Below are 8,324 nucleotides of genomic sequence, written 5' to 3' on the forward strand. Positions count from 1 at the left end.
CAGTAGAAAGTACTTATTCTTTCAGAAGTTTGGACTTTGTGCTGAAGACTGTCAGGGTGTATCAGGATGCTACTGTACAACAAAACACTAGAAATACTGAGGACAGAGAGAGAGATCTCTTGCTTTCTATTGCAATGCAATGAATGAATTTCAAAGATTTAAATTCTGGAGTCAACACATGAAGAAATATTTTTTTTTCACTTCTTTAGAGGCAAAATATCTCCTACTTTCACTGGGCTACACAAATATAAAAAATATCAATACATAATAATAATAATAACTTAAAAAGCAACAACAACAAACTAGAAACAAACCATATTGGCATAGTACACACAGAAGTGAAATAAGAAACTATCAAACTAAATTCAGATCAAGAAGGAACAGGATAGATTGTTACAGTTATTCATTATGAAAGTTACATCTGAAATCTATTCCAACATTCAAAATATGTGGTTAAAGTAATCAAGCTACCTTAACTTTGTTAATCCACCAGGAGAATAAAAAAAAGACTCAACTGGATTTGTCTTAGAAATAAATGTCTACTCAAAGTAAAGTAAGCATTATGATGATTAATCATAATTCTGTGAATTATGTCATTAAAAGTTAATTTTAATTAATTACTTTAATCATGTGTCTTCAAATGAAAAACACAACAAAAAATTTTAAATATACATTAGACGTATTTCATAGGAAATATGAAATGTTAGCATTATCCTGTCTCCCTATTTGGGACAAAGAGGAACAAGATGGAACCATGGCATCTGAAGAAGTTAATAAAGAGCATTTTTTCTTCTAAAGGATCAAAGAATATTTAAATTTTTTTCAGCATTATCTGATGATTAGTGCGTGTAATCCGTATAGGTGCTCATCAGCCCAAATGTAGCATTATTGAAGTTAGAAATGGCCCTCACTCTCGTTAATTCAACCAAAAAGCATCTACAAGTACAAGATTCAAACATTCCTTCTAGGTTTGTTATGATTTCACCTCTTGAGGTACATCTTTCATCCTGTCTTATTAGAGACAGAGTCTAGAAAACTTGGTTAGATCAAATACTTAAACTTTATCTGGTTAAACAGAGCAAACAGATCCCATAACATAACAGAGGGCTGTTGTCAGTACAGGGCAGAAAATAACTATCTGTGGAAAATGCATGAGAAAGAATGATTCAAGAGGTCTGATAAACTACATTGTCTACAAATCTCCATTTACACCCATTTGGTAACTCCTCTATTGACTTCATTTCCGAATTAGGTAAACCTAGCATATCCTTTCTCAAACTGGTTACACTGAACTATCTTGAGGAAAGGCTAACAGAGAAAATGAGCTGAACCTGGTTGTCTTTTTCTCCTGTGAGCCTTTCACAGGAACCAGTGACTCCAGACAATCTATGTTTTGTCTTTATAATAATAATTCTGCCCTTTATTACATCTTCACCTTTTCTTGTAAGAGTTTAAAAAAAAAGTTAGATGAAATGCAATAATTCTTTCCTAAAGTTGCTGGTGAGGAGGAGGAAAATGTAAAGCTTTCAGACATAAGTTGTGCATAAAAGGGAATCAATTGGCAAAGTAATAAAGTTCTTAAGGCCTAAGGCCCAATCTTAAATTTACAAACTTTTTTTCCCTTGGAAAGGTGGAATAACCTGAGTTTTAAAAAAATAAAAGAGGAAAAAGCCCTTATGAGTGCTAAAGTCTGTTTAGGATCTTGTAAAAGAAATTGCCCTTTGGACATCCTCCAGTTTACCTATATTCCCACCTAAAATTGAATAATTGCCCTTGACCACATATGCTTGTTCTTGAGGATATTATGTCTGTTTTTTGAAAGTGTTTCAACTCAGGCATGAAAAAAATGCTGTGTAAATAGAAAATATTGCAAACAAACAACTCAGCATTTCTGATTTGAATTTTCTCACAGCCCTTTAATCAGTCAAAAGGCTTGACTTTTTTTTTTTTTTTCCTTAGTCTTCTGTTTTATTTTGTGAGAAACATTATTAATAAATGTTTAGTTAGTGGAATTTCCACTGGACAGTAAACCTGTTTTTCAAGCTGTCTCTAAGTGACAAGACAGAATACATCCTGCTGAAGAAATAACTTTATGTTAAAATGTATCAAATATTTGTTAGAATATCTTTTGTTAGAATATCTTATTTTTTAACAAGTTAGTCTACAGCATCAGTTTTTGAAATCTTTGTATATCTGCTGAAGGCAGTTGAGCAGTAACATTTTATACCAAGTAAGAATATTCTCTGTGGTTGGAGAGAATAAAAAATCTTTGCCCAGTTAATTCATTTGAGCTTTTATACGATCATATTAAACTTCTTTATATCTTATTTTCATATAAGTCCATAATAAATTTGTACAAATATGATCAATGAATGTGAGGGCTTTTTATACCTGTGACTTCACGATACTTCCCTTAAGAATTTAACTGCATAAATGAGAAATAATCTTTTTTGTAGCTGCTTTGTAACTTTTACTATTCAAGTGTTTGTTGCAAGCACTTAAACATAATTGTGTTGAAAAATAAGCATATAAATTAAATAAAAAAAAAATTTGCATTGAAAGTTCAGTTTGTTGGGGTTTTGTTTGTTTTTTACTCTCTAGCTGACACTGTTTAGAACAGAATATATATCTTATAGGTGCAGCATATACAGAATTCTATCTCATCAGTCAATGATTTGGCATAATCTGGGTTGGGGCTTCAAAACTTAAATCTTTAAGTGGAGTGATATGAGGACTTCAGGCTCTTGGAGGAGTACAACATACTTCTGGGGTCTGAGGCATAAAATAATCATACCAGAACCTTCAAAACTGTAATTTTAGTGAATACATCACATATAATTTTTAAGGTGTGAAGTGTAAACATCTGTAGCTAATACATTTGACTCCTAATAGCCAGAGAGGTAATAAAATTATATTGTCCTTAAGAACTGTATTTACATGTTCCTGTAACCTCTACATCATAGTTAAGATACAGTTACTGTTGAGGGCTAACTCCACCACTGACCTTTTATGACATTCTGCAAAGCTTACTGTCAGCAGTACAAGCTGCAAAGTAATGGAAACAAAACCCAAAACAATTCCCAAACCCAGATCAGTTTCTAACCACATCTAAGTCCAGCCATGTTATGTGATAAAGTGCTCCAGCATGTATTTTGCATCTGTAATTACTTCCTGTCATTCCCTTCACAGCCTTTCTAGCATGTGAACTAGTTAAACCCATATTTAAGAGGATGTTCCTTCCTTTTCACTTTAGAATTGATACCTTGTTGTTACAAACAGATAGAACTATTTTCTCACTCAAGTTGTATGAATACTCATTAAGACAGCATTCCCGCATTTTCACATAAGTCACCTATGTGATAACATTGTAGGGCACAAATGCAGACTTGTGCAATCCTTTTGAATCACTCTTTACCCATTTGAATCTAACATGGTAAATGAATGAACCTTTCAAACTTGGAATAAACTTGGTTGAAAAATTTTCCAGTGTGTCTACACTTGGGATTCAACTCTCTAAACACTGTAAAAGCAACTATGCTGACTTTAAATTAATTTTAAGCTAGCTATTTGAAAAAAGTATAAAAGACTTTCATATTTGACCTGTTTTTAAAAATGTATTCTGAATCTCTGAAAGAAAAGTGAATTGCAAAGAGCCAAACAGATACAGATGCATTGCAAAATATTTGAACTAAAATTTTTAAATTTCAAAGCAATCAATTACACAAGGTTCACTTTTTCTCCACAGAAGGCAATGTTTTATACTGAAGAAATTAACAGAGTCACAAGAGGAACTCTGGAAGAGTAGCAAAGATACTCTTGTAACATGTAATAAATGGTAAGAAAGTGATTTGAATTCACTTTTGATTTCTGTGGTGATTCAACATCCTGTACCTGGTATGAACGACACCTTTAAATGTGCTGATTGATTCAGGTGAGCTGGGGCTGAATTTCAGGACAAGAGGAAAGTTCACGGAGAGCAAAGTTGGATGTATTAATATACTGAATTTCTCTGAACTACACTTTGATCACTGACTTAAACTGATGTTCTTGGAGTGAAGAAACATATGCTAAAGAAGAACTTGTCATGCAGGACATCTATAATTAAAGAAGATCTTCAATGAAAGCATTTCACAACACCTCCATTAAGCTTTGTCATACTGCAAAAAGAACATGAGCCTCTGTGTAAAGAAAAGTTAAACAATTGTCAGCTGAAAGCAGATGAGGGTTTTATTGAATACCTGTATTACTAATGCATGAAGAGGTACCCATGCAGGGCACAGTGGATACAATCATTGCTTTTAATCATTGTACAATTTTTATTACCATTGGAACTACTAAACAAAAAGAGGGGGATACATTTCCTTTACTGGTAACCATAGTTTTATTTCAGGAGAAATCAGTGACCTAGGTCACTGAGTTGTCACTGATCCTAGTACCAGGATCATCTCCACATGAAGAGACAGGTAGCATTACTGTCTTGAAGACAGGGTGGGACATTCAAACCCCCCTAGCTGGGAGTCACATAAAGGTTGGTGTATGGAAAACCATCTCAAAATTTTCTCACTAGGAATGAATAAAATCTTTTTACAAGGTAATTAAAAGGAAAAAAAATAGCATGCATTTATATAACTTCAAAACAAATGAATTAATAACAACAAAGAAGGAAATACACGTTACTTTACTTAATCTGTGTTACCAACTATCAAAACACGTTATAACTCCTATCCTCTTATAGTTTAGGTTTGCGGTAAGGCCATAGTGATTGTATCTTGAATCACAGTACAAATATGCTACTGGAGAGCACATACTTGAAGTTTGGGTTCAGCATAGGCTAGAAAAGAGACAGAGATTGCTACTTTGATCATGAGGCTAGTATCAGTTCGTGAATTTTTGAATTAAAAAAATATTCTGAATTTTGAATTCAGAGTTTAAAACAATTAATAAAAATTCTCTCATCAACAGACGTTTAAAGAAAAAGAATATTGTACCGTCTCATGAAAAATAACTTCAGTTATTCATTCTGTATGACATGAGGATCATTAATGACAATGACCTTTTCTACTTTTCTCAAAATTGTTACATGAAATACACAAATGGTTCAGGTTCATGGATTCTTTTAACTCTCATTCTTTTAACTCTCTTAACTGCTACTAGTTGTACTTCAGCTGTAGATTTGTAGCTTTATGTTTTTAAATTAAGGTATTAAGATATGGAAAGGTAGCTGGCAGATAGAAGCTCTTGTAATTATGGAATTTATTTAATGCTCAGTGTAAGATTGTTGGTTATTATCTTCTTTTTTTTATTATTTATTTTATTTTTAGATCACGGTCCACACTGTTGCAAGTGTCACTGAAACTATTACCTGCAAGCACAGGCACAGCCAAAGGAGGAATCTAATGATTCTGGATAATGGAGATTCTCATTTTGAGAACTTTGATTTGATTTGATTATTTCACAAATTTAATAAGTTTATGAAATAACTTTTAAAATATTAGGCTTAAGTGCAATCCACAACCTGATTCTCCAAATACTGTCTGGTCAGGAGACTTTTTCAGGAAAATATAAAGAGATAATAGCTCTTTGCTGACAGGTGCTGCCAAAACAATCTTAGTTGGGAAAAAGAAGGGACAACTCAGTGTTTTGCCTTGCATCTGGAAAACTGAGGTCAGAATATAAAGAGATAAAGATCGAGATATACTCATTTGTTCATTCATTCATCTCTCTAAGCCAATAACATTATAAAGGGTAGAAATATACTTTAATTTGTTGCTGGTTTTAATCCCTTCTATTGTTTTCTTATTGGCTCTTTTTCTTTATATGCTGCTGTTTCTTTTACAGGTTTTCTCAAGTACCCTCCTTTTCAAAGGGAAACTTACCTGGTTTCCATTTGATATCTTCAAGTCCTGTGGTATCTACAGAGCTCATCTATTCCCATCCCTACTATTTTTGTATTTATACATTAAACATAGCAAAACACAAGCATGTCTCATTTTTCCAGGGCTAAATGGAAAAACATTTTATTTTAATAGTTGGTAACACATATTTGAGGTAAATATTGTGAAAAGCCAACACAAAGCAAAATTACAGAGCTGTTAAGTGTTTCAGCTTTCTCAGGGAACAGGAATATGGCCATTAAAAATCTATATTTCTCTCTGGTTTTCGAATATAATAAAAAAGAAGCCCCTCAAAAGGCTAGTTATCAAGCATAAACAGAGGCAAAGAAACAGGTATGACATAAAATTAATTCAAAACATGAAGGCAGCAAAACTGAAGGGCTTTTCTCTTCAGATATGGGGATATGTAATACCAGATTTTAAAAGTGTCTTGAATGAATTCAGAAGTTTGCTAATTTGAGCTTAAACCAAATGACTATCCAATGAAGAGTAACAGATGCACCTGATGACATAGCATTCCAGTTCAAGGACATAGCAGAAATATCACTGTAGTTCTCCCCAGTGACAGACAAAACTATTGATTGCACATTTACAGCTCAAATGCTTTTTTTTTCTCCTTTCTAGAATAACAACAGAATTTGAAGTGTATGAAGAGCTTGTGGGTTTGGCTTCAATTCAAGGCCAAACAAAGGGCTCTAACTTTCACCACAGTCTGCAGAAACATTTACAAGCTCAGTATTTGGATTTGTGCAAACTTGTTGATCTTTCAAACTATCAAGTATTTTCAACAGCTGAAGCACAGAATAGCACAATATTTCCTTTTGTTTTCTGATGGAAAAGTTTACAGGTACCAAAATCCATCTGACAAAAGGTTTACTTGAATCCAATTATATGTGATGTATTACATACTAAGAATCTGAATCACTGATAAATGATATACTGAGCCCAGACACCAAAGACAGCCAATTAATGTAGATTACCTGAAAGCACATATTGTTTTTCTGGGCCAAAAAGAAAAAAAAAAAAAAGATGAGAGGGAAAGAAACAAAAAGGAAAACAAAACATAAAGAGAAAGGAAAAGAAAAGGATAAGGAAAAAGAAACAGAAACAGAAAATGAAAAAGAAAAAGAGAAAGAAAAAGAGAAAGAAAAAGAGAAAGAGAAAGAAAAAGAGAAAGAAAAAGAGAAAGAAAAAGAAAAAGAAAAAGAAAAAGAAAAAGAAAAAGAAAAAGAAAAAGAAAAAGAAAAAGAAAAAGAAAAAGAAAAAGAAAAAGAAAAAGAAAAAGAAAAAGAAAAAGAGAAAGAAAAAGAGAAAGAAAAAGAGAAGGAAAAAGAGAAAGAAAAAGAGAAAGAAAAAGAGAAAGAAAAAGAGAAAGAAAAAGAGAAAGAAAAAGAGAAGGAAAAAGAGAAAGAAAAAGAGAAAGAAAAAGAGAAAGAAAAAGAGAAAGAGAAAGAAAAAGAGAAAGAAAAAGAAAAAGAAAAAGAAAAAGAAGAAAAAGAAAAAGAAAAAGAAAAAGAAAAAGAAAAAGAAAAAGAAAAAGAAAAAGAAAAAGAAAAAGAAAAAGAAAAAGAAAAAGAAAAAGAAAAAGAAAAAGAAAAAGAAAGAAAAACCAGTTCACATTTCTTTCAATTTCATTTTGTGCTCTGAGTAAAGGGTTTGTTTAACATGTGAACACATTGTTTTTCTTCATATTTAGCTTAAAAAGTAAAATAAAATAAAATAAAATAAAATACCCATAATCTTATTATTTTTAAATGTCTTTAAAAAAATCAGATCTTCACGCAAACATTAATATGTATTTTAGGTAAACTTGAGGTAAACTCTTTTAGACATTTATTTTTATTTCTGTGATAGAAAAGGTATCTACACATACATTAAGATTCAAAGTGCTTTTCCTGACCATATTATTTCTTTTTTCTTTTCTTCATTTTCTTGTTGTTTTGTTGTTGTTCCACTTCACTTTTCTCAAAGGAGAGGAAAAGGATTTACTAAAACTAGAGTGAGTACAGGGCTTTTTTTATATTCAAAGTCACTTTGTAAGACTGATACTAATACAAAGATTATGAACTTTTTAAAAGTAAAAATCACAGAAGAAGTAAACATCTGTCAAGCAGTTTCACTAAGAGACGAGAAACCATGCAGAGAGAATGTTCCATGGAGAAGCTGGCTTTTAACATGGAAACTGAGGAGGTGAAAAAGGGCTGCCAGAGAAGACAAGTGGAAAGAGTTGGATATGAGTGGCACTTCATTTCTTAGGACTGTAGCTGGAGCTCATGGAAGAGAGAGAGGGAGATTGTCTACTGCATCTGGGAGAAACACTGCAACAGGATCAGGTCTGTAGAGTTCATGAAGAGCCAGTGTCCACCTCATGTATAGTTTGGGGGCATTCACTGTAGACTAGCTGCAGTTTGTTGCCATGGACTGTACCCC

Source organism: Columba livia, chromosome 2, assembly GCF_036013475.1.
Source record: "Columba livia isolate bColLiv1 breed racing homer chromosome 2, bColLiv1.pat.W.v2, whole genome shotgun sequence".
Taxonomy (NCBI): domain Eukaryota; kingdom Metazoa; phylum Chordata; class Aves; order Columbiformes; family Columbidae; genus Columba; species Columba livia.